Below are 25,740 nucleotides of genomic sequence, written 5' to 3'. Positions count from 1 at the left end.
CAGGCAGCGCCATGGATGAGGGTTTCTAATTCTTTTGGTGATTTGGCTCAGTGTAAACTGAGATTTTTCTTTCAGTCTTTCAGACAGATAAGCAGGGAAGATCAGCTCCAGTCCTAAGAGAGACACAATCAAGGTCAATTTCAGTTCCTTTTCTGTGCAGGAAAGTCTCCTTTTGCCCTGCTGCCTTCCCAACACCTGTCCTTACATTTTTTATCTGCTTATCAAATACCTAGTGAGAGGTATTTGGCAGACTGTGTTCTGGTCCTCCGGCTGTGGCGGCAGCGAAAGAGGAGGGGAGGACGGGGGCGGCATCGGACTGGAGCCAAGCGGCTGCGCTAGCTGCCAGAAGCGCAGTCGGGAGCTCTCCCGCCGGGCCCCCACCCCCGAGCTACACCCTGCGGTGCCTAGCTCTGCCCGTGTCCGTGCCCCCGCAGGGAGCGCGCCGGGGCTGCCCCCCCAATGACGGGCAGAAGGTTCGACTTCGACGATGCGGCAGCTGGGAGGAGGGCAAGGCGCACGGGCATGGCATCTGCACGGGGCCCAAGGGCCAGGGCTTGTACTCGGGCTCCTGGTCCCACGGCTTCGAGGTGGTCGGAGGCTACACCTGGCCCAGCGGCAACACCTACCAGGGCTACTGGGCTCAGGGCAAGCGGCACGGGCTGGGGGTGGAAACGAAGGGCAAGTGGATGTAACGGGGGGGGGGGGAGTGGTCACATGGTTTCAAGGGGCGCTACGGGTCCGGCAGAGCCTGTGCACCCCCGCTCGCTACGAGGGTACCTGGAGTAACGGGCTGCAGGACGGGTACGGCGTGGAGACCTACGGGACGGAGGTGAGCAGCGTCGCGGGCGGCTCAGCTGCTCCAGGAGACGGTGCGGTGGGCATTGCCCAGGCTGCGGGGAAGCGGGGAGGACGCGAATCGCACATGTCCAGAAACCCGCCAAAACACCTGGGGAAGCCTCCCACCCACTTCCCGCGCCCTCCCTCCCCCCCCCCCGAGGGTGCTTTGGGTTGGGACTGGTGCGTGAGGGGTTAGTCTGACCCCCTTCTTGAAGCGGGCGATGTGTCCACACCCGGGGGAGTGAGGCGTGAATATACCTGGCGGGTGCCGACGCTGCACTGACACCAGGAGGGAGCGCCGCCCGGGAAGGTTGGGCTGGAGAGAGGACGCTGTCACTTGAGCCCGTCTCATTACGTTCCTGATCCCTCCCTCTCCTGGCCGGGTTTGAAATCACCACTCCCATGGAGTTAGAGCGAACGCCCTGAGCTTTTGAGGCTGCGAGTCTGTGCTAACGGCTCCTCGGATTGGTTTCACGTGGAGTCTCGTATTTCCCATTTGGTCCTCTAGTCGCCTAAAGATAGAAGCCAGAACCCCATAACTAGGATGTTGGGGAATTGAACCTTATTTAGGGTGCATTTGGGAACGTCCTGATCAAGGGAGCAAAGAGGCCACCTGATGCAGGTGGGATTCAAGTGGTGTATGTTTTTCTTTCTAGATTTCTTTTGCTTCCTTAAAAGTAATCTTTGCAGACCATTGGACAAATTAATGGGAAAATAGTTTAGAAATGGGCAGTGAAGTTTCCATTTTTAAAAAAATTGAAAGATGTGTTCCTATAGCTGCAAAGTTAGCAACAATTTTGCTTCTCAGAATGTCATTACTAAAAACTGATTTGCATTAAGGTGTTGACCTAAATAGTATTCCTGACTGTGAATCAAAATCACCTTATTTTAATATTTAACAATATTTGGGAAAGAAATTTTGTATACAGTAGGACAGAAGTTCCTTTTTTAAATTGGGAAAAGTGTACATTATTGAAACAGGTGTCAAAAGTTGAATTTGTATGCAAAACTGAGAAAGATGAATGTCATGCATTGGCAAGGTACACTTTCTGATAATAAACATGATCATATTTAATTGAAAAGGATTGTGTGGAGGCGATCACCTTTTGGAATTAAGCCCCTCAGAGTTAAAGGATATTAAAGGGATCCAATTAAAAGTTTCTCCAGCCCACTGCAACCCTAGTTATGCCATTGCTTATATAAAAGCTTATACAATTTTTACACTTTACTTACTCAGAATACTTGGGCCGTGTTACAAATGCAAAACAGCAGAATAGTAGGATTGGCTAAAAAGGACATCCTTTCATCCTACAGTATAAATAAAAGATATGGTTCTCATGGATTTAAAAAAAAAAACTTTAATACTTTTCTGTGGGCTGTATGAGTCCTGAATTCCATGGTAGTTAATCAGGGCCCCTTAAATGTTCTCAATGGACATAACATGCCTTGGTTGACAGCCCTATATTTGCTAATTTGTGACTAGATTTTTATTGGAAGCCCTAGCTCATAACTGAATTCCATGCTCAAAAGTGGATTGCCAAATTTACTTTTTAAAAGTGGACATTATTTTATAACCCTTTTAGAAGACTGTGAATAGTTCTCTCACTTCAGTTTTAGGTTAAAATAGTCTCCTTTTTAAGTTACTAGTCATTAAATAAAATCTCTTGGTTTAGAGTATTCATTATACCTGGTAATCAAAATATATGTAGCACAGTAAGATCTATCTATGTATGTGTTATAGAAACCAAATAAGTCTTCAGAATGACTTTGGGAATCTGTCTTCTGTTTATTAATTCAGCCTTAAAATTTGATATTGCCATAGTACTGTAGTTTTCTACCTAAAACCCCAAAATCCTAATGTGCTACAAATAGAAATTAAAATTAAAAAACTTAAAAAATCACTTTTGAATGTCAACAACACTCTGCTGTTGACTGTTTTTTCCCTCAGATGTCACTTCATTAGAAAAATCCTTTAATAATAAAATGGTCTAAATGGAAGCATATTGCTATAACTTATTTTTGGTCAAAGTAGGAATTATCACTTTCCCTATTCTTCTAAAGAATTATTTTTGCCTCCATTCTCTGTACCACCACATATTCATTCCTGTACATCTTCTTATAGATTTAGGGAAAATTTAATTCCATGTATTTTATGGTAACATTGCACTAAAGGTTAAGAAGGAAATAGTGATTCCATCTGAAAGTTATCAATTTATTAGTGATTTGTGTGTGAAGTATTGCTGAGCTAGAAACCCCTTGAGTGTTAATTAAGAATAAATTAGCATACTCCAGAATTCCAAATCTAAGGTACATGGAATTTTTTGTGCATATTCTGATCTACTGTACTGTTTTTTTCACCTGTCATAAAACTATTGAAAATATTTAGGAATAACCATTATTTTGTTAACTATCTTTGTAGCATATAAACTTAAGTTTGGCACGGAGCAGTCCAAATTTGGCTGAATTTCATTCTGAACTGGATGCTTTCCACTACAAGAGTGTGCAGTAAAAACAGCTAGATCTAAAAAATCAGTTCCAAAGTGAATACAATTTAAAACAAAAACCCATAAAAATAATTTTTTTGCTTGTGAAATTTGCATCTCTATTTTAGGAATCAGGAGAAACTAATTACAACTTTATTTGAGCAGCAGGAAGAAATTGGAACCCACCTGCTTTGTAAAGAAATAGGCCCTTTTTTCTAGGTTAATTGACTAAACTAAATCTATTTTAAATTTCAGATGAACTACTTGCAATTTGACCGTAAAATGGTTTCTAGCAATGCCATGGAGGAATTCTTTCCTACTGTGATTTTACAAAATAGGGGGGGGGGATTGTGGCCAATGCTGCTATTCCTGCCCCCCTCCCTATTTGACAGTTAAGCAAAGATTTAAACTTTCTAATTATTGCTCTTGCTTTAAACAGCCTAGATTTTCAAGGAATACTTCTTTAGAAATTCCATATACTGATCTTATTTTGGAGATACTAACTTGAGGAAACTAGCTATTAATTTTTCATCAATGTTAAACATTTACCAAGATGATTATGTTTTAAGAAGTGTAAATATATATTGATATCAAACAATATTTTTATAAACTGTCCTGGCAAAACAAACATCATGTAGAAAAGTTAAAAGAATATTATTATAGCGATTTTAAATACTAAAATAAGGTGGTTTGTTTTACTGTACATGTATCAGATTATATAACTTTTATCCTAGAATTTAGATTTTATCTATATAGGCAAAGTCAAAGTTGAACTTTCCTAATAATTCTGTTCCCTTTCATGTTGTGGCAGTGTTTGGTGATTGCAAATATTCAGTAGGAAGCTTCTTACCCTAAAATGTTATTATACAGCTATCCTTTTGGGTTTATCCTTTTGAGAAAGCTATGGTTCACCCATCCCTTTAGAAGTTCATAGATGTCAGGTTAAGAGCACATCTATGAAGAATATAATATTCATAGTACCAGACCCACTTAGTATTCCATTGTTGCTCTACTGTTTATCTGTTTATATGATGGAAACATGTCAGAATGGTCAGAAAGTGAAGGTAGTCTTGGAATTGGCATCATTACAGTTTTAGCTTTTACATGCAATGAAATAATCAGCCTTTGTTTACACAAACCAATATCATTATTGCTCAGTATATTTAAAAAAATGTATCCTATCTATTAGAAACCTGTGCATGGTAATATAAAATGCAAAGGGCAAGATAAAAATCTCCATACTCAAACAGAATAAGGTGCAGACAGACCATAACCAGGATTTATTTTCTGACATCATAAATTGTCATGATTAACATAGAAGTAATTACATTTTAAAATTCCAGATAGCTGCTTTTGGGGATACTACAGTGTAAAATTTTGCTTTTTTTTAAAGAAAATGGGCTTGGCATTGAAAAGGGAATTCTAAATTCCTTAATTTAACCTTCATTTCCTCAAAAAATTATTTAAAAACCTGTACCAAGTTATTTAGACATTTGTACTTATTTAGTAGAAAAACACTTCAGATTATTCTGTAGAAAACACTTCAGATTATTCTCTCTCTGAAAAAGCGAATATTCATTGAAAAACTGATCTGGTACTAACAGTTTTAATGGATACTCTCAAGAACATCTTTTCTCAAGATAGGTTTCCTCTGGCCTTATCTCAGTTTCTCCAGTGCTAATGAGAGTATTCTTTTCAGTCACCGTAGCTGTATAGTCACCAAACATCCAGCTTCCACAGGACACATAAGCCAGAATTTGGGGATTTCGTGATCCTTTTTGAAGTAATTTCTTCCCTCAAGGTGCTTCCAGTCTGTAATGTGATTTACACTGCAGTGGTAAAGGCTGGATAAACCTATAAAGAGAAAGGCCAGGAGAAACAGGTTTAGCAAGCAATATGGTACAAAACTTCATCTTTTCACTTGAAGGGCAAAATGTTAAGCAAATTGTTCATTTTTTTCCCATGATGGTTTGATATATTCAGGATGGATATTGTATTTGTCAAGTCACTCAGCTCAGAAAGGTTCACCCAAATCCAAATTGTATATTTTATATATTAAATGGTTTTCCCTAACCTAAAAATAAGATGCTGAGTGCGACAGAAAATCTAAGACCATTCATTTGACAACCCATGTCCCAGGCATTCAGATCACTGCTAGTCATTTTAAGCCTTTGTGCTTGTTGGAATATTATACTAACATAGACCTAAGTCATTTTTAGAAATTTTCAGCTAAATTAATAATTTAGAATAAGATTTACAAATAGTTCATTTCATCTCCTGTTGCACTGCCTTCCTAAGGAATTTTTGAAATATTAATTTCAAAGAGGAAAAGTTGTTTCCTAATGTTTGCTCTGTTTGTATTAGAAGGGAATGGTTTTCACTCAGAAAAAATTTAATGAAATTTAGAAGCAAAAATTATCCAACTTTTAGAAAAATCCTATACAGTTGAAGTCATAAGGCCAAAATTGCAGGGCCGAAATTTATAAGTGGATGAAAAGTGTGTCCTATCTGACCTTGGGCCTACCTGCCCTGTGCTCTGAGTTATCCCAGTAGTCCCAGTGCTCACAGGCGTCGCACCCATGTACCCCTGACTCATGCTGTGCTTTCTTGCGATCTCTCCAAGGTACCTACCAGAGCCAGTGGGCTGGAGGCATGCAGCACGGCTACAGTGTGCGCCAGAATGTGCCCTATGGCATGGCCACGGTGATCTGCTCACCCCTGTGCAACTCACTGGCCTCCCTGCACAGCGAGCAGAGCAATGGCAGCGTGCTCCACGATGCAGCGGCTGCAACTGACAGCCCGGCAGGCGTGGAGGCTTCGTGCTCAACTTCCAGGCTGATGCCGAGCTTGGAGGCAAGAAAAAGGGCGGCCTCTTCCGCAGGGGCTCCCTCCCTTCTCGGAAGCATGAAACTTCGCAAGTCTGAGTCCAAGTCTTCCATCTCTAGCAAGCGGAGCTCCGTCCGCAGTGACGCAGCCATGAGCAGAATTAGTTCCAGCTATGCCAACTCCACCATCAGCTTTGGCGATGTCGATTGTGATTTCTGCCCTGTGGAAGACCACGTGGACGCCACCACCACTGAAACCTACATGGGCGAGTGGAAGAACTACAAGCGCAATGGTTTCGGCATCGGGTGAGCGCTCCAATGGCATGAAGTATGAAGGCGAGTGGGCAAATAAGAAGAGGCATGGATATGGCGGTACCGTGTTCCCTGATCGCTCCAAAGAAGAGGGAAAATACAAAAATAATATTCTGGTCCGTGGAATAAGGAAGCAGCTTATACCAATAAGAAATACAAAAACTAGGGAGAAGGTGGACAGAGCAATAGAAGGCGCACAAAGGGCAGCGGCCATGGCGAGAACCAAAGTGGAAATTGCGAATTCAAGGTATGTAAATGCAAGGTGGGTGGTTTTGCTGAGTCGGGTCATTCAAAATATTTTGTCTGTCAGTCTGCTGGTGACATCACAAATAGGTTTCTTCACTTGCCAAAAATGAGCCCAGTAGAATAAAAGTCAGAGATGATGTACTCGTGCTTTTCTGAAAATTTACATCACCCCAAAATGTTGAAGATTCATCATACTTCCTTTCCTGTTCTAACTTATTTAACAGCATGATGATGTTCACTCAGAACCTTTGCACCTCTTCCTTCGTTCAGGAAGTTACCTTTTTAAAAGAACAAACCTCTGAAATACTGCTACAGAGAGCTCTGTTTTGTGTGCCATAGAGACAATCTCTTTCCACATAGAAATATACCCAGTATTAATGTGTACCTTTATTCTAATGTTTGAGTTGAACAGATCTGTAAAATTATCATTAATTCAAACTTCATTGAAGTCTTAATAGGTGAAATTGGTTTTAAGAAAGCCATGAAGATCTGCTAGATATGGCAAAAGTACAAAGTTAAGATAAGATCTAGTGTGTGTAGTTTTAAACAACAGAGCTCCTCTGAATGAGAAAGGCAAAGAGACTCAGGCTTGTAAGAATGTCCACATTCTGTGCAGGAAAGATTAGATCATTGGTATATTAAAAGGTAAGGGGTCTGGGAAACTTGACATGGACAGATGGGACACTCACTGTGCCAAGGTTGGAAGAAAAAGCAGTAGAGAAGGGCTGGAGTGGGAGATTAAGAGTGAATAATAGATTGATAATGGGGAGGTAGGGTCAGGAGGACTTTGTACTTGAAGTTTACCATTAATATCTAGATTTGGGGATTCAGCAAGAGGGCTGGAGGAATATGTTGGGAATAAAATTTTATTATGTATGAGTATCATAGGTTAGACAAAAAGAAAGGAAAAAGTTGGTTATATGTGGAGATTTTGATGTATATTTAGATAGATACCTACTGGCTGTAGTTTTGTGTGACTTGAAGCATCAGTTTGGCATAGAATGTTAAAAATTCTGTTTCGGCCTCAGTAGTAACTCTTCTACCTCTTTTTGAAACTGCAAAGTATTAGCATGTCTTCAACTTTTTATTCTTAGCATTGAGTTAATGGACAACTCCCCCTTTTCAATTGAACCTTATGAAATTTCTGATATCTTAACTTTTTGTGTACAAAAAATGGGCAGTTTTATATGATTCAACTTAATACTTCTGGACTTATAGAGAGTTTGTTGTTGCTGCTGCTATTTTATTTTTAATGCTATCTTAGGGTCACTATTTACTTCTGAGCATCCCAAACACTAATTGGAAAGTGAAAGAGGCCATCTTTTTTTTTGCACTATTTTTAGATAGATATTATGTTGAAACTCCTCAAGGTTTTCCTCTTCATCCCAAACTGAATCCTATTTTAAAGTGAATGTTTCCTGTTCACCAACACAAACTTTCATGAAGGATTTTTTCCATTTTCTCCACAGAGCATCTTTTTATATAAATTACTTTTTTTTAGTTGTAGATGGACACAATATCTTTATTTTTTAATTTGTTTTTATGTGGTGCTAAGGATCGAACCCAGGGCCTCCTGCATGAGAGGCAATTGCTCTACCACTGAGCCAGAATCCCAGCCCGAACATCTTTTATTGTAGATCATGGTTCTCTCTGGTCAGCAAGTCTACTTTCAGTTTACTTGTCACCTGGGCTACTTGGCACATCTAATCTTGCTGGTTTCCCTGGCCCTCAGCTAATTTTCAGAGCAACTTTATACCTTTTGCTAGGCCCAAACCTCTAATTTTAAATGCATTCCTGGATTCTTCCATTTTATTTTCACATTACAACCTAGTGTATACTAAAGGCAAGTTCATTCTTGACAGATGATAAACTGGTACAGACAATCTAGCAAATGACTTATTATTGACTTTTATGACTAGTTTAAATTGGAGGAAACTACATGATACAAGGGGGCTACTTGTGATACAGAGATGATCTCTGATTATGTTAGTCTCATGAAAACCCATTTACCCAAGTCCTATTCACATTTTCTCTTTTGAAAGACTTTTTAAGGGTAGGATCATATACTTTGTGAGTACTATATTTTATAGTTATAACCTGGAGAACTTTAGCCTAAAAATTTTTCAGACAGCTAACTACTGCAGATTTTACTTAACTATTTAAAAAACACTCAACTCATCATGCTAAATGCAATAAACCAGCCATGGAAGGACAAATACTGCATGATCCCACTTACATGAGGTATCCAGAATGGTCAAACTCAGAAACTGAATACAGCAGTAGTTGTCAGGGAGTGGAGGGGGGAAATGGGGAATTATTGCTGATGAATAGAAAGTTAGTTATGCAAGTTGAATAATTCTAGAGATCTGCCATACATCACCGTGCCCGTAGTTAACAGTACCAGATTGTGCACTTAAAATTTGGTGAGGGCAGGACTCATGTTAAGTGTTACCCCAGTTTAAAAAATACTGCTATTTGGGTGACATAATAGAAAGATTAAACTAAACTTTTATATTTTGCTTATTTCAATTTTTTAGTCCTTTTCAGATTTCTTGCTATAATTACTACTACAGATATAGAGTTTTGCAACTTGTTTTTGGAGAGGGTAGCTGAAGGACTAACATTCCCTATGTATTAGCTCTTGAGATTAGAATTCTACTGTCTTTTTAAATTTTTTTTAATGGAAGATTTTCTTAAGGTTTTAGAGATTGCTGCCTGGAAGGAGGAACTTCTAGCTATGTTATTAATAACTTTGGCTCTTTATAATGCCAAAGTATTTGCAGAGTCCTTCCTGGTCCTTCTGCAATTGCTGTTACTGTTGAGTTTTGGGTACCCCTCCCCCCCCAGTGCTGGGATGGAATCCAGTGCCTCCTTCATGCTAGGAACACACTTTATCATTGAATTCCACTGCCAGTCCAATATTTTAGCTTTTAAAAATATTGAAAAATTAAGAACATAAAATGATGGGTTGTCCTGTCCCCAGCTCGGCCCAATCATGTCAGAATAAGAACTAGAAACTAAGACTTCTGGAGCTTACTGCTATGGAAATCACTAGTTCACCAGTAGCAATACAAGAAGATGACCACTTAATAGTTAACAGCCATTCAGTTTGTCCACCCAGATGGTATTGATCTTGATTCTATTATTTTTTATGTGTTAGAGGCTCTTGTTTGTTTCTTACATCCCAGAAAATATGTCTGCCTTTGTACCTTTACCCCATGTTATCTCATCCCGTTTTATCTTAAGTAGAAGATAAAAGTTGACTTTTAGGGACAATAATTGTAGCCTTTAACAGTGTTCCCTAAGGGAGATAGGAGACATAGAACCAACTACCTTTAGGATCTATAGACTTTGTTTTGTTTCTGTGAAGGGAGAGGGAGTGCTGTTTCTCCCAGTCAACACTTAGGAGGTAGGAGGCTTGTTTCTGCAGGATTGTTGTGCACCCTGCATAATTCTCATGATGGGCATGACATAATGGTGGGTAGAAGACATCACACAGTAGACTAGGTACTTTACTAGCGAGTCAAAACTGAAGGAATGTTCATTACTTGCTGAGTCCTAGAAAATTTCTTTAGGTTTCTGCTGCAATGCAAAAAGTACTGTGTTGATGAGATTTAACCAAAAAATTTTCCCCTTTTGTCTTGGTTGAGAGTAAAAATCACTACCCTTAACTAAGAAAAATCTCAACATTGTTTTTAAAGAAATGTTCAAGAGGTGGTAGAGCAACTTGGAATATATGGAGAATTAAGCATGCCTGGCTTTTACTGAAGCTGCTCCATGCCAGTAGCTGACACGCCAACTCTCCGCCTGTAATGCCACCTGTCCTGTTTTGTAGAAGCACACACTACCCTGGGGGACTTTAGGACAAAGAGAGCCAGCACCCACACCCAGGCCTCTCAGTCTTTCCTTCATCCACATTTACCCAGACTGTTTAGTTGGACCCTTTTGAATCACTGGAATTCTGTTTAGAGCATTGTAACTAAAATGGGTCTCCTGATACTTTCTAGAAAATATAATGGACAGACTGTGTTTTGGTAGAGAAGACTGAAAGCCCCTAATCTCCAATCTGGAAGAGTCATGAAATCTTGTCTGGTCCAAGGACCTTAATTTCCAAGGCAGAGACTGATCATTCCAGTTTCGTACAGTTCCTTAGGTGTTCATTGGCTATTTCCTCACCTCTTACCTGCAGTAATTCCTTGCTGTCCCTGTCATTTCAGTCACATTTTTCATCTGGTTATTGTTGACTCCCATCAACTTTTTAAAAAAAGATGTTTTAAAGAAGTTACCGCTGCTTGAGTAAGATGATTAAAGGAAGAACTTTAAGGGAAGGCATTTGATTAAGAGAGCAAATGAGAAGTGACCCTTGGGGAACTGCACTTCTGTGGAAATGAGTATGGACTGGAGTATAGCTCCAGGTAGGGCACTTGCCCAATATGTGCAGGGCCCTGGGTTTCATCCCCAGCACCGTAAGCAAACAGGGAAAGAAATAGATAATTCTATCATTTAGGAAGGGGTATAGTCAGAAGCAGTGCTTTGTGTGCTCTGAGCCATGGGGGAAGTAGTTGCCATGCTAGAGGATAGAAGATACACAGGAAGACTGATGGGAGACAGCTGCCTAAAGCAACCAAGAACCCCAAGTGTTGGCTTATGCTAGCGGGCCATATCAGACCTGTGAGAATAAACCAGAAGGTGTGTGTGGGGGGGGGGTTAGAAAGGTAGTTAGAACTACTCTATTCTGCCCACCTCACCTGACAGCTTCACTCAAGCTAGTGGAGCTCACTGGTGCATAGCTGGCTGATCTCCCAGCATTTCCCTGAAGGGTCAGTAAGTGGGACAGGCCCACCAATCATGTGGGACTGTGCTGCTGCTGTCACCAACCTCTCTCCGACCATTAGTGCCACTTCAGGTGATAACAGTGGCACCTAGACAGGTCATGACCTAGACAGGTCATGTTAGGAAGGAGACTGTTCTCCCTGCTGCCCAGCCTCAGCCCCAACCCTAGGACATTGTCACAGGTGTGGCTGTATGAGGCATGGAAGCAGTTGGATAGAATGTGAAGGGCCTCCAGTCTGGGTGAACTTGCTACTCCATCTGTCCTCAGAACTAGAGGTTGGATTCCATGTTTGCCAGTTTTAGACTTAAAAATAAAAATGATGCATGCTGTTCTTGTAGGATTTAAAAAAAAAACCAACTCTTTCCCATACTTTCTATTTAAAAGATACAGTTTCATGCCACACTCCCCTCAAAGTGACTCAGCTGTGACAGCTTTCTTTACCTGGGGAGGAGAGTTGATGCTCAGCCCTTCCCTCTACATGGTCAACTCCACAGTCCTCATTAAGATTTAGGTGTAAAGTCTTTTCCTCACAGGTTCCTGGACCCCACATCCTCCCATTCCACTTCCATCCTCTAGATTTAAATCCCCCCAGTTACACTAAATTACTGTTGCACATCAGTGCATTTGTTGAATATCTCTTGCTACAACTGGATTGGGAAAGATGGACTGATCCCAAAGGACAGTTTGCTCCCTTTTGTGTCTTCATCATAAGCTTAGATCACGGACGTAGGTAAGTGCTCTAGTAATGATGAATGAAGAATTAAATTCTTACCGCTTAGGGTATGAGTGCTCCTTTTAATTTGATTTTGCTGGGCATTTATGAACCATAGTTGGAAGTAAGGAAACTTAGCCCCCAATAATTCATACTATACTAATAGTCCAGAAAGTGCAGAAATTGCAAAAGTGTGGGTCTTAAGTACCCTTTCAACTTCATTATTATCATTATAAGGCATGGCCAGAGAATAGAACTTCAAGTTAAGCCAAACTTTTCTGCATTCTTCACAGGTATTGAGCTCATCAGTGGTACATATGAATGTTTCTCTTAAGACATGGCAACTCCAGGAAGTCAACTTACTCTAACTCTAATAATATTGTTTCATCCCATATACATTTGACATCATGGCAGTATATACTAAGTCAGGAAATGAGAGTTTATTGTCTTCTAAAACTCAAAGTCTGCTGAATATTCAGCTGTCCTTACTACTTTTGAAAATTTTTCTTGTCCTGACATTTGGGGTCGGGGAGGGGAACATTGTTCTTAAGTTCAAATAATATGATATTAGTTGAATACATCAGGTTGGGTGGGGTAGATAGAACTGTGCTGTGCAAGGTTGCTTGACTTTATTCACACCTCACTCATGAGTAATTTAAACCCAATGTCAGCCATGAGTCAGTATATGTTATGTATCCAAATTAAACTGAATACTATTGATTTTTAGGGAAAGATTCATTCTTTGCCAACTTATTATGAAAGGACAGGACTTTAACATTTTTAATTTCTATTGCACAAAAGGATACCCTTTCTCTTTCACAAATCAAAATTAATCATTTACATAATTAATCATTTCTCTTCTGTAATATTAGTGTTCATATTTCTAAAAATCAACCTTAAATTACCTTTTCCATGGCTTTTTTGTTTTTCTTTTGTTTTTGACTGGGGCTCTGATTAATTTTTAGTTAGCACAATGATTATTGTAGGAAGATGAATTCCTTCTAATGCCTTGAAACCTATTTCTTGAGGAGACTGTTTGACAGGTCAACTTACAGGAATTTACAGCTAAAAAGAACATTACTTGGAGCTGGGGTTGTAGCTCAGTGGTGGAGAGCTTGCCTGGCACGTGTGAGGCACTGGGTTGATCCTCAGCACCACATAAAAATAAATAAATAAAATGAAGGTACTGTGTCCATCTACAACCCCCCCCAATATTAAAAATAAAAAAGATCATTATGTAATTATTTTCTTTAGTGGTGATGCCTGTCTTATTTCATATCTGCACCTTGGCTGCCCAACCCCATTCCCACCTATTATAACCAGCACTTCTCTGAACAAGTTCCAGAGGTTTGGTTAAAACCCTCATCTGAGGCTCACAAAAGTTACTGGAAGCAGAGGCTAATATTCACCTTGCCTTCACAGTGGGATGGTTTTGAAGATTGAATGAGAGAGAATGTCACAGGGCTTTGTAAATGATCAATTAGTGAATTCAGTTAATGTCCAGGGAAGTATTTCAATCCTAATAGTACCATTTTCAAAAGTAAAAGTTGGTAGAAGACCAAGAAGCCAGAGTGGGATGGAGGTAAAATGGAGTGAGGAAGAAAAGGGAAGGAAGAGAAGACTTGGGAGGCAGCGGTAAGCAAAAGAAAAGGGATAAAACCCATCAAGCCCACCACCTGAACATAGATGTGAGTACATATCAAGATTTGCTGGGGAGGGCCGAGGGTCGATTATAGAGAGTGTACTTAGCATGCACATGACTCTGGGTTCCATCTCTAGCACCGAGTTCTGTGTGGAGTCAATGTATTTTTTTTTTTTTGTCAATAGGCAATCATCCAGCTATCTATATATGTATACATATAATGGTTTTCTGTTTTTTTTTAATTGATATCAGGAATTAAACCCAGGGATGCTTAACCACTGAGCCATATTTCAAGCCCTTTTTATATTTTATTTAAAGAAAGGGTCTCACTGAGTTGCTTAGGGCCTTGCTAAATTGCTGAAACTGTCTTTGAACTCGTGATCCTCCTGTTACAGCCTCCTGAGCCACTGGGATTATAGGCATATGCCACTGAACTCAGCCAGTTACATATTTTTAAAGACTGAAAAGAAATGGCATATGAATTTCTATTGAATTATGCTGGGCTACTATTCTGAAGACAATATAGGATAATAAAATATTTTTACCTTCATATTGTTTAAGTATGTTTCTGTAGGTCATTATGGTCCTTTTATGCATATTATAATTTTTTATTGTACAGTAAGGGTTTAAATGCATGTTTCTCCTCTTTACAAAGAATTCCTGTCTCAAAGGGAAGAAAGCATGGAGCCTGATTTAACTTCCTCACGTTTGTCTCCATGCTGTTTAAAGAAACTAATGCTTCTCTATCCAGGACACAGGAGCATGCACCAAGGATTCTCTGTGGATGTTCAGAGAGAGCAGCTGGAACCTAAAAGATGACCTCCCAGGGGGCAGCTGTGTCCTGCCCCCAAGGAAGGTCTAGGCTTGGATGCAGTAGTACTAGGAGGTGTAAAGGAGACACGGAGCTCTAGTGGGGGCACCCCTCCTTCAGCTCTGCAGTTACAACACCTGGAGTTTAAAAGGCCATTATGCACAACATGGGAACACATTGTGTTAGGAGAACTTGGTAAAACCTTCTTTGGGTATTTTGCTTCTGAATATCTTTCTTTTAAAACCTCTTCCTCCAGTCCCACACCCCCACAAGTCCAGGCTCATTCACAAACTCAGAGGCATTGAGGTGGGCATGCATTTCCATGACTAATAAGTAGGTTCAATTGAATACAAATTGCTGAGGGCCATTACCAAGTAGGAATGACGCATCGAAATTCCCTTGCCAAGCGTACCCCATGCTGCTTAGAGGACATTTGATGGGACATTGCATGCATGCTTTAATGAGGTGACCTTGCTCAAGGACCTAGGCAGATCCGGGTTTAGAGCTGATCAGGTTTGAGGAAGTAACCGGCTCCTTGAGTTTAAGGCGTTGCCAGTTTAAGATAATGGGTTTTAGGGAAGTTGGAAGTTGAAGATTATTGCTGGGATTAGGGTGTTCCTGCTGCTTGTTCCCGTTGAGTTCTCCTGAGATTAAAATGGGATTTGGAGATAGCCTCGTGGAGTAGGTGTTTTGTGCGGGAGACGGCAGAACGCGATTGCCCCTGGACCTGTGTGGAGGCGGTGTGAGAGCGGGAATAAAGAATTGCTGTTTGAATCTACAAAGCTGTGTGGTGCCTCGTGATTCTGGTGCCAAGCATTGACCTTGGCAACAAATTTAATGAGAATTAGTTGCAGGCTATAATGAATGGAAAGATCACACAGTAATCCAGACTTTTAGGTTATTAAAAACATGCATTTTAAAACTCAAATCTTGTAGGCATGTCTCTCTATTTTTATTACTGAACAAGGAAGGCCAGGCAGGAGAAGATGCTTTTCTGTGCCATGAATGGGATATGAGATAATATTTAATTGTGCAGAAATCTACTTAGTGAAAACTGGCTGGGAATACTAGAGAAAAAAATAAAAACCAAAAACCCAGGATGATGGCAAGCGAGGTTTGGGGGACACATATTGACCTTATTTTAACTCTAGAGTTTGCTTAGATCGTTCAAATTTAAACAGATTCCATCTCATTTAGCTCTGAAATATAACACTGTCCTGGTGGTATAAGTTTGAAGAATTAAAGCAGCAGATTGTTTTTAGTATAGCTTCATCTGTAACAGAAAACACCCTACTATTATAATTTCTGGAAAGTCCCCCAAATTGTGACAGCATTCATATTCTGGATTTCAGCATTGACTGGAAAATTCTGTTTGGGGCAAGTGGTAGAGTTTGTGTACAAGCTCACAGAGCTGGGAGGCTGCTCCTAGCAGCAGCTGCCAGGCAGCCGAAGCACCCTGCTCACAATTTTCCATTATGGATTAAGCTGACTTTGCCAATATCACTTTACTCAAGACACCAGACTGGATGCTTGCAAGACTAGTGCCTTGCAAATCTTTGAGATGCTTTTCTTATTATAGATGAAATATGAACATTGTGATTAGGAACAGGGTCCAGCAAATGCCAAAGGTATTTATGCAAGTCATTCAGCTTTAGTACAAGAGCCTCCTGAGAATAAAATCAAATCAGCTTTTCATAATTTTGCCCTTCTATTTTAATTGGTGTTTCACATTTATTTGTATAGTATGCTAAATGAAAAATAAGCTTCTTTCTCAGAAATTTAATATGTAAGGAATCAAAATTGCCTTCAAAACAGTGTAACACTTTGAAGTCAATCTTCTTAGAATTTCCATGTGGCCAAAAGAAACTTATTTAAGCCAACTAAAATATATTTATTCACTTTCTAGCAAAACAATAGATTTTATGCCAACGATCAACAGATAACTTCTGTTATACTTTTTTGCTAATTTTTTAAAAATTCTAAAGAAGATTAAACCTTTTGGCAGATTTTACTCTGTCAAGGTTTGGTCTCAGTTGCTTGGGTCTGAAAGTTCCTGTTTAACTTTTTACATAGATGTGGGATATTTTCAAATTTGATTTTTGAATTTCTAGATTTAATGTATTTTCTTGCATTAGGGGAATGGTTAGTCAGAACATGTTGAGGAGATACACCACAGAAACCAGAAATCTAGGGTTCGGGGGTAAGAATGGAGACACATCAGGTGATGGAGTGTTACCTACCCTCCCACCAACCCTGGTGACTCGTTTCCATCCTCACTCCTGCTTGGCCCAGTGATTTGAAAATCATTTGAGCTGTGGATGGATTTTCTCATTGTATTAATAGGTTGTCATGTAATTGTAAAATCATGATTAAGACCTAGTTCTTTCCCTTTATGGAGTCTGGTTAGGCAGATTTTTTTTTAAAGAGAGAGTGAGAGAGAGAGAGAATTTTAATATTTATTTTTTAGTTCTCGGCGGACACAACATCTTTGTTGATATGTGGTGCTGAGGATCGAACCCGGGCCGCACGCATGCCAGGCGAGCACGCTACCACTTGAGTTAGGCAGATTTTAAAAAGCAGTTACCTATCAGATAATTGGCATGTTGCTGTGAGCTTAGGTAGCACATAGCAGGGGCTTAATCATAGTCTGGGGCTGGAGGCAGGATTCTGCAGGCAGCATCCAGCCTGGCAACCACAGGATGTTTTTTTCCAGAAGACACAGGAGAGTGCAAAGGACAATAGCCCTTATATATTTGAGGGCATGACAAAATGTGGAATGTTGTCGGAAAAGGGAATGGTAGTTGTGGGGGGTGGGGAGGTCTGAGAGATGAATAATAATGGAAAGACCACTGTGGCTGCAGATAGCAGAGGGATTGGAGAAGGTAAGGGGCAGTAAAACTGGAGACAATTTTAAGTAGTCACCTGGTAACTAGTAATCTGGGTAAGAGCCCACAGGTTGAGCTAAGCAGTGGCAGTGGGGATGGAAAGAAGCAAATGCATGGATGAGAGCCCCCCACCCCTGCAGAACCACTAGGGCTGACCAGGTACTGAGTAGGTGTGGGAAGAGTCAGAGTGACTCCTGAGCTCCTGGCTTGGCCAGCTGGATGGATGGTAGCCCTGTTTACTCAGACAGGAAACTTGCGGAGAAAGATGAATTTGGATTTTTCACTTCTTAAATTTTGAAATGCAATCCCAAATGATAACAGAGAACATGGGCCTGGGACTGTGAGAAATTAGCACTGGACTTGTGATCTGCCACAGGGTTCAGTTCAGATCCCAACTCTAAGAAACAAAGATGTTTAGGGGACTTACAGAGGAAGGGGAATCCTGTGTGTGTGATACTAGACACAACTCTTTTTAAGAGGTAAAGGTCAGCAGCTCTCGCCTTAAATGAGTAGGAATCCATTGCCTGATGACAGTGCAATTCAGGTATCAAAATTTCTGTTCCTGAATTTATAAAATTATGCTTTCTAAGATTTCTGACCAGGGATACTACCCAGTGAGCAGCCAAGATCTGTTGGATTATTTTTCCCCCTTGGCAACATCCTGGAACAAAATACCACTCTCATAAATTATTATTCTAAAGAAACATCATTTGGCAAACATTTATTTAGTGCCAGCTCTGTCCAGACATGGCACTAGGCCCTGGGAATACAGAGATTAATAAGAAACCTGCCGTTAAAAGCAAATACCCAGCTCAGTTTGTGGTGGTCTTACACAGCTGGCAGATGCTGCAGGGCTGCAGGTTGGAGGGACCTCCACCCCAGGAGGCAGCCTGGGCAGGCTCATCACAGACACTTCTCTAGGATCTCTGCACAAGGAGCACTCTCTGTCAACAATGTCCTCACTCCAGGCCAGCTCACTTTGTCTAACTTCTCTTAGTTGTGATTATGTTTAAGGTCCGTAGCAGGCTCAATGACTCAATCTCAGAAAATGTCTCTTCAAATAAACGATCTTGCCCCTGATAATAGGAACACTTTGAACAGGAAATACATAAAATGTCTACAAATTTCATAATGCAAAATGGAAAGTGATTAGTGGTTTCTTTTTAAAAGTTTAGAGAATCAAATGATTCCTGCGTAGAGTCTGTAGAAATATGATTAGGTGTGATAGAGGAATCCTGTTAGCAATATTTCGATCCAGAGACATCAAAATTGTTTGGTAGTGAATTATTTTTTTTTGGCAGTGTTTCCAGATAAGGAAGTCATGTAGACATTGCTCAACATTTTCGTAAGGGAATCATATGCTAGTACCTGTGCCCTTCCCATTTTGGTCTGAGGATACTGAGTTGGGTGAAACCTTTGGGCCACATAGACAGCCAACAGCTCTTTGAGTGGTTATCTGGTGCCTGGATTTGTGGTGTGACCTTGACATTATTATCTCCTCTAATCTTCATCACGACCCTGTGTGTCTGTAGAAAATTGATGGCTCTAGTCTGAGTCTCAGGTAGCATAACAGGCTTTTCATCTCTGGGTTTAGAGAATTGGGTTAGGAATGTTTTCTTGAACCCATGTACTTTTCTTCAGTTCATAAAGGTGAAGCTGTCAGGGGATGGTATTATTTAGTCACAAACTTTGATTTATCATTGTGTCATTGAAAAGATGTTATTCTTCAACTGCCACAAAATTTGCAGGCCAAGCATGAACAGATAATGTCAGTATAATAGAGTAAATTCTAAGAAAAAATGCTATGCAAATGCAAAAGAAGAAGGACCCTGAAGGCACATAGGGCTTAATGGAATGAGGCTGAGCTTGAGCTGTGAAAAGGAGGGGAGTTTAGGCCAGAAGCAAATGGTAGGGATGTTACAGAAGGAAGGAAGCATCAGAGCAGAGACACAATGAAATGAAAGTGTATGTACAGCCTAAGTTCGTGCAAGCAGATGGGCCTGGAAGAACAATGTTTCTCTAGGGCAAGTGGTGCCCTCCAGGATGGACACCATTTATCCACCCATGGCAATCACAAGGAGTGCTCAAAAGTTCCTGTTCTTGGGGCTGGAGCTATAGCTCAGTGGCAGAGCACTTGCCTAGCATGTGGGAGGCACTGGGTTCGATTCTCAGTACCACACATATTAATAAATATAATAAAGGTCCATCAACAACTAAAAAATATTTTTTTTTAAAAAAAAAGGTTCCTGCTTTTCTATCCAGTATTGAATTTAACATTTCTTAGGATGAGGCCCAGACATTTGCATTTTACAAGCTTCCCAGAGTGTATTCTGAGGTTTGGTAGGTAGAGACTGGGACATGATAGGCAACAAGATCTAGATTTGGAAGCTGCATTTTTGACTGTTGGCTTTAGGAGGTCTTCAAAGGGATTTGAACAGAGAGCCATCTGCCTTTGAGATGGGAGGTCTGATGTCTTCATGGAGAAGGCATTCAGGGGGACCAAGACTGGAGGCCTGGTCTGGGAGGAGATTTCGGTAAAGATTCTGGTCAAGGGCAGGAGCCATGGGATAAAATCAGCAGGACTTGGTGTACTGGAAATAGTGGGTGAGGAGCAGAAGCAAGTGTAAGATGTTGTGTGTTGCCCATGAGGTTAACGGAAAGGTTCATTCATTCCCAGAATATGGATGATTTATTTCAAACATATAAAGAAACCCTTCTTTATGAGTCTCAATCAATAAAATGGATGCAAGAAGTGGGAAACTTTTCCAAATTATTACAGAAAACCTGAGCCTGGGATCTCATTACTGTGTGAATTTTCCCTTTTCTGCCTGTTTTTAGACCTGACTTTACATACCAAAACCAACGATGCTTCTTATAGAAATTACTCAGAAAACAGTGAGATATCACTGACATTTTCACTTTTCCAACTCCACATTTGTCCTGGGTCAGAGGATTGGTGGATTGAAAGGGAAACATTCCTATGGTATAAACCATTAGGAATGAAAGTATAATTAGGAAGATCAAAATTAAAAACTTTTTAGAAGTACCCAGGATCATTACTTGAATGCTGATCATTCTTTTGTTCATCTCAGAAGTATTATCAAATACACACTTCATACCATGCTGGATCCAAAGGACAAAGAGGAGTGTGGGCCTGACCCCATCACTGGCTTAGAGTCTGACAGAGGTAACACATACAGGCAGGAAGTAGTTAAAAATAGTGCAAAAACAATTCAGCCAGCACTGTTGAATACCGCCCTGCTCATTCCACGAAGGTTTCAGGACAGTTTATGTAAATGTCATAATAGTTGGGCTTAGAGGAATTAAAAATGATTAATTGGCTTATTCATAAAGCAGTTCCAATGACTGTTTTTAATTTGGCCTCATATCCTGGTAATGTTTTCTTTTCCCCTCATATTACCGTATGAATTAGACATTAAAAGAATTTTGAAAGTTATCCTTCTTACACTTCACTAGTTCACAATAACTTTCAGCCCATTGGAATTCTTAAAATCTGATTAGCAAACAGACAGTTGCTAATGTTTAATTCCACAAATTAAAACAAGGGTAAGAAAAGCGTATGTAAACGGGTTTTTCTTTTTCTTTTTTTTACCCTAGAATCTTCAGTGATGTGTTATTTTTGCAGTGTCAAAGTTACTAAATATTATTGTATTTGAAAGTTTAAATTGCAGTTGCCATATTGGTCACAGTTACAGAGCCACCACTGCATTCAGTGCCCAATAATAAGATTTTTAAAGGTGCTTCAAGGGAAACAGAAGGAATAAGCCAACAAAGAAAAGAGAATGGGCCTCCCACTCCCCACAGTGTTCACGTAAACGTGTGAGTGTATGTGTGAGCACATGCTGATCATTAAGAGGCAATGAGTTAACAACCAAAGGCAGAAAAATTAGATGGCATGAATAAAGGAGATCTGATATAATTTTCACATTGGGTGCCAGGTAGAGTTGGTCTGGAGTGACTTGAATTTGATCAGTGAGCAATGTTTTCAAAGGAGGCTGAGACATGATTGGCAGAGGTGAGTGGAGGTATTGCCAGGTGGGGAAGGATAGTGTGTCTCATGACTGAACAACTTGAGGAGAAGGAAGCCCACTCTGGCAGTAAAGACCACCAGTGCTCCTTGTCTGTGGGCAGTGCCATTCCAGAGTCTGCTGGAGAAGGTCTGATCTGGGCCTCATTGACCTCTTGACATTCTGTGTTGATGTTCCTGCATGACTCTTGTGGTCACTAGAACTAGAAGACAAGGATTTTCCCCATGCAGACAGCTTCCTCTTGTCTTCATCCTACCACTAGGAAAAATGCAATCCAGAAAGTTCATAAACTTATGGAGAGCAGTAGTGGTGCTACTCCCAAAATTCCTGAAAATTAGTGTTTCTGGTAGCAAAGAATTTAAAAGAAGAAGAAAGAAAAAAAAAAACAGGAAAGTAGGAGGCTGGAGAAGCTTAATACAACCCTGCTGTCATATTTAGACTCTGGAGCTTCATCCTCTGAGGAGTCTTATTCACCAATGTGAGTACAAAAAATGTACTCAAAAACCCTTCTGAATTCTGCACCACCCTGTCGGGTGTATAATCCAAGAGACCCATTGGATTGCTGTGGTGTAGAGCACAGTTGGGTCATGGAAAGAGCAGAGGACAATTAGATATGAGGTGCCTGACTATGAAAGACTCTTAATAGCACTAATCAGGTATTATGCAACATACAAATGGAAACCATCTCCAAGTTCTGAGGAAGTTAGAAACATGAACAAAACAACATCTGAGGAGGGTGATCTTAGCTGCTGTGCACACAGCAGATTGCAAGCCACAGAAGTTGGGGACAGGAAAGGACATGAATAAATCAATTCAGGCAAAGAAAACTAGACCCTTGAACTTTATAAAGGGAAAACCATCTCAGATGCAGCTAGTTGTGTACGAGGCAGCTAGAACTCTAAAGATACTAATACAGTTAGCTAAAAGCACCTGTGGAACTGTGAGTATTGTCGAGACACTTGGGGGAAGACGAGAAGAAATCTTGCTTGGGCATTCAAGGTGGAATAAGATACATGAGTCTCATGTTTGGAGCTATAGATCCTTGAATGTTTAAGGACTTCCTGAGGAAATGAAAAAAATCAAAGATTGATTGACATTTATCATAAACAGTTGTTAAGAAGGGGCTTAGGGAAGAGAGATCTCTAAGGAAAAAGCAGAGATGATTTTATAATAAGATACCAAACAAGGTTTGATTGTGGTTTGAAATGTAATACATTAGCGTAATTCCATCATCTAAAATCTAATCAAATTAGTGAAGACATAATCCATATAGTAGTTTTCACACTAACTAGTCCACCGTGATGTTATCATGAGCTTTAGCTAACTCTTCATGCTGATAGTTGTCTTTGACTCAGTCTGTATAAAAGGATGAAATTAATACCTGTGACTTTCTTTGCCTCACAAAAGGCATTTTTCATTTTTTATTAGTTCTTTGTGTGCAAAACACAACAAAAAATAAGCACAGTGTCTTGTGTAAAGATATTTGTCTTACCAGTTAGAGTGTGAAAACTTGCAGTGGCTAATGTTTGACATTGCCAGATAGTTTAACTACATGAAGGAGGTAGGATGAAGAGTGAGTTAGGAGTTCTGCAAAGAACACTTTGAGTTCAGAGTAGGAACAAAATTAAGGGGAGCTGAGGACCTGTTCTTTGTTCATGACCCAGTACCATCTATATCTTTTCTTTCCCTGGTCCCTACTCAGCCTTCTGGTAGGGTTGCTTTGTTTGACCTTCGTCTCTGGAGCAGGATGAAGAATCCATGGAGGGCCTGAGAGCTATCCTGGAGCATAGTCCAGCCTTCTTGGTGGTGGTCAAGTCCTTACTTGAGCAGGCCCCCAGCTCATCTCAGTCTGCTATCCCTCTGAAGGGAAGCAGGAAGGTGTGGTGGGTTCAGCAAAGTGAAGGGGTCCCTGACAGGCAGTCTCATTTCTCTATTAGGAAAATGTCATTACAGAATATTCTACTCTAGTTCACTAACAGTATTCCTTAAGGGTTATAAAACAGGAAATTATGAAAAAAAATATTTTTGCTCTTATTAATAAATGAGTCAAAATATAATTGTTTGCATCACAAACACTTCATAAATTCTTCCAGCTTCAAGAAGTAGACAGGGGAAGAAGAACTTTCCACATGTGCCAACATGGCTAAAAAAGCCTGGAGGAATGAGAGATTTGTTTGTTTTTTCCCTGTTAAAATGAAAATGCCGTTGTCATTCATACTCCTGGTGTTCCAGGGCACACACTGCAGCCAGAGCCGTGCTCGTTGCTCTTGCACAATCATGGATTGCATTGAGTGGTTCTTTATACTCCTGGTCTGTATGAGGACTTTGAGTTAGCAAGAAACATAAAATGTTTGTTTTCAATCCACAGAAGAGAAGGGATTGCTTGGATATGTTAATTAGCTCAATTTAATCATTCCAGAATTTATTCATATATGAAAACATTCATATATGAAAATTATACGCTGTAAACATATGTGAGTTTTACTTATCAATTATACTTTAATAAGGCTATAAGGGTGGTTAGGAAAGGCATTTTCTGATGGGTTAAATGGAATTTTTAGGCAAGTTGCTATCTTTGCAGGAGATGCACCAAATAGGTATAAAGAACTTTGGGAATTGAAAATAGGCTCTCGGATGGGGATGTGGCTCAAGTGGTAAAGTGCTTGCCTGGCATGTGCAGGGCGCTGGGTTCAATCCTCAGCACCACATAAAATATAAAACTAAAGATATTATGTCCACTGAAAATTGAAAAATAAATTAAAAAAAGAAAATAGCTCTATTACTGGATTTTCTCATGACATTTTCAGGAATTTCCCCCCCGCACCCTTTGCATCTTTATTAGTATGAAATTCTCACTTGAATTCTAAATAACTTTCATAAGTCTTAATTAATAAATAATAACTAATGAGCTATAAAGTCAGATAGAATTACTAAAAGATTCTCCTAATAATTAAACATAAATCTAAAGCAAGATATGATGGCTTTTAATAAGAAGTAACTCTGGGGTCTGTACCAGAATAAAATGTTTACTCATACAGTACCGGGAAGGAAAGTGATAATTGTGAGTAGGTTATTTTTAGACTTTAGGGGCCTACTTCATGTTTATTAATCTATACCACATAGATAATAAAAATTCAGTTTTTATACTTTGCATGGAACTTAACACAGATGTCAAGACACTGTAGGTACTCTAAATAGTTGGTTGTGATTGGTTTATCTTCTTTGAATTAGAGGTGTTCTTTAGAGATTTAGAATATGCAGTACAGGCTAAGGTTTAATCAGGTTTCTGACAGTTCATATTTCAACTCGACACTGCTATATTACATATGCATTTTTTAAGTCTTACCGAGGTTGTTGCATACAAGTTGTTCAGTTAAGTAGACATGAAGTTCTTTTGTGGCTAGTGACACCGATTTCCTTGGGCTCAGCTGAAGTACACATAAATGAAATGAGATGAGCAAATGAAGGAGTTGCAGCTTTAGAGGTCCCACTGGCCCATGACTTGGAGACTGTACCTACTCTTTTCACAGGTCTCAGATCAGGTCCCAGGAACAAGAACCCAAGAAATCCACCTGCAGGCAAACTTCATGAGAACATCCTGCTCTGCCCAGGGTACTGGCTCCAACCTGTGTTTTGGTACAAGGATGCCAGAAAGACTCTGGGACCTTAGACTGAGCTGAGGTAGGATATTTTATTCAGGTAGAATCTGAGACCTATGACACCTTAGCTTTCTTATCCAAAAAACAGGACAATTTGGCACCTAGTTGTAGGAGATTGGAAGAATTAAATAAGATCAGGTGAATATTTAATAGGTGCTTAATAAATCCTTACAACCAACAATTATTAAATGTTTCCATGCCAAGTATCATGAAAGGCAGCCCTTGCCCTCAGAGATCTCATAGTCTGAGGCAAGAGATTGAGAAGAAATCTCACACAGGTCATCTAAGATCTTGTAAGCAGTGACAGAGCAAAGGACAATATATGTAAGAGCCCAGCAGAGGGTCCCTAACCACTTGGAGACACTAAGAGACTTTCAAGAGTTCATCTTGAGCAGGGTCTTGAGGGAACATGGAATTTCATAAGGTAGAAAAGGAAGGAATAACT

At 40.1% G+C, this 25,740-nt stretch overlaps 1 pseudogene; it reads left to right on the top strand.

Annotated features, from left to right (window-relative positions):
* Positions 1–459: 459 nt before the first annotated feature.
* The window catches only part of LOC144374069 (junctophilin-1-like), a 67,525-nt pseudogene continuing 42,244 nt past the window's right edge, over positions 460–25,740 (top strand).

Source organism: Ictidomys tridecemlineatus, unplaced genomic scaffold, assembly GCF_052094955.1.
Source record: "Ictidomys tridecemlineatus isolate mIctTri1 unplaced genomic scaffold, mIctTri1.hap1 Scaffold_57, whole genome shotgun sequence".
In the NCBI taxonomy this organism is placed as follows: domain Eukaryota; kingdom Metazoa; phylum Chordata; class Mammalia; order Rodentia; family Sciuridae; genus Ictidomys; species Ictidomys tridecemlineatus.
The sequence above is the reverse complement of the archived record's forward strand: the minus strand, read 5'-3'. Positions and strand labels throughout refer to the sequence as shown.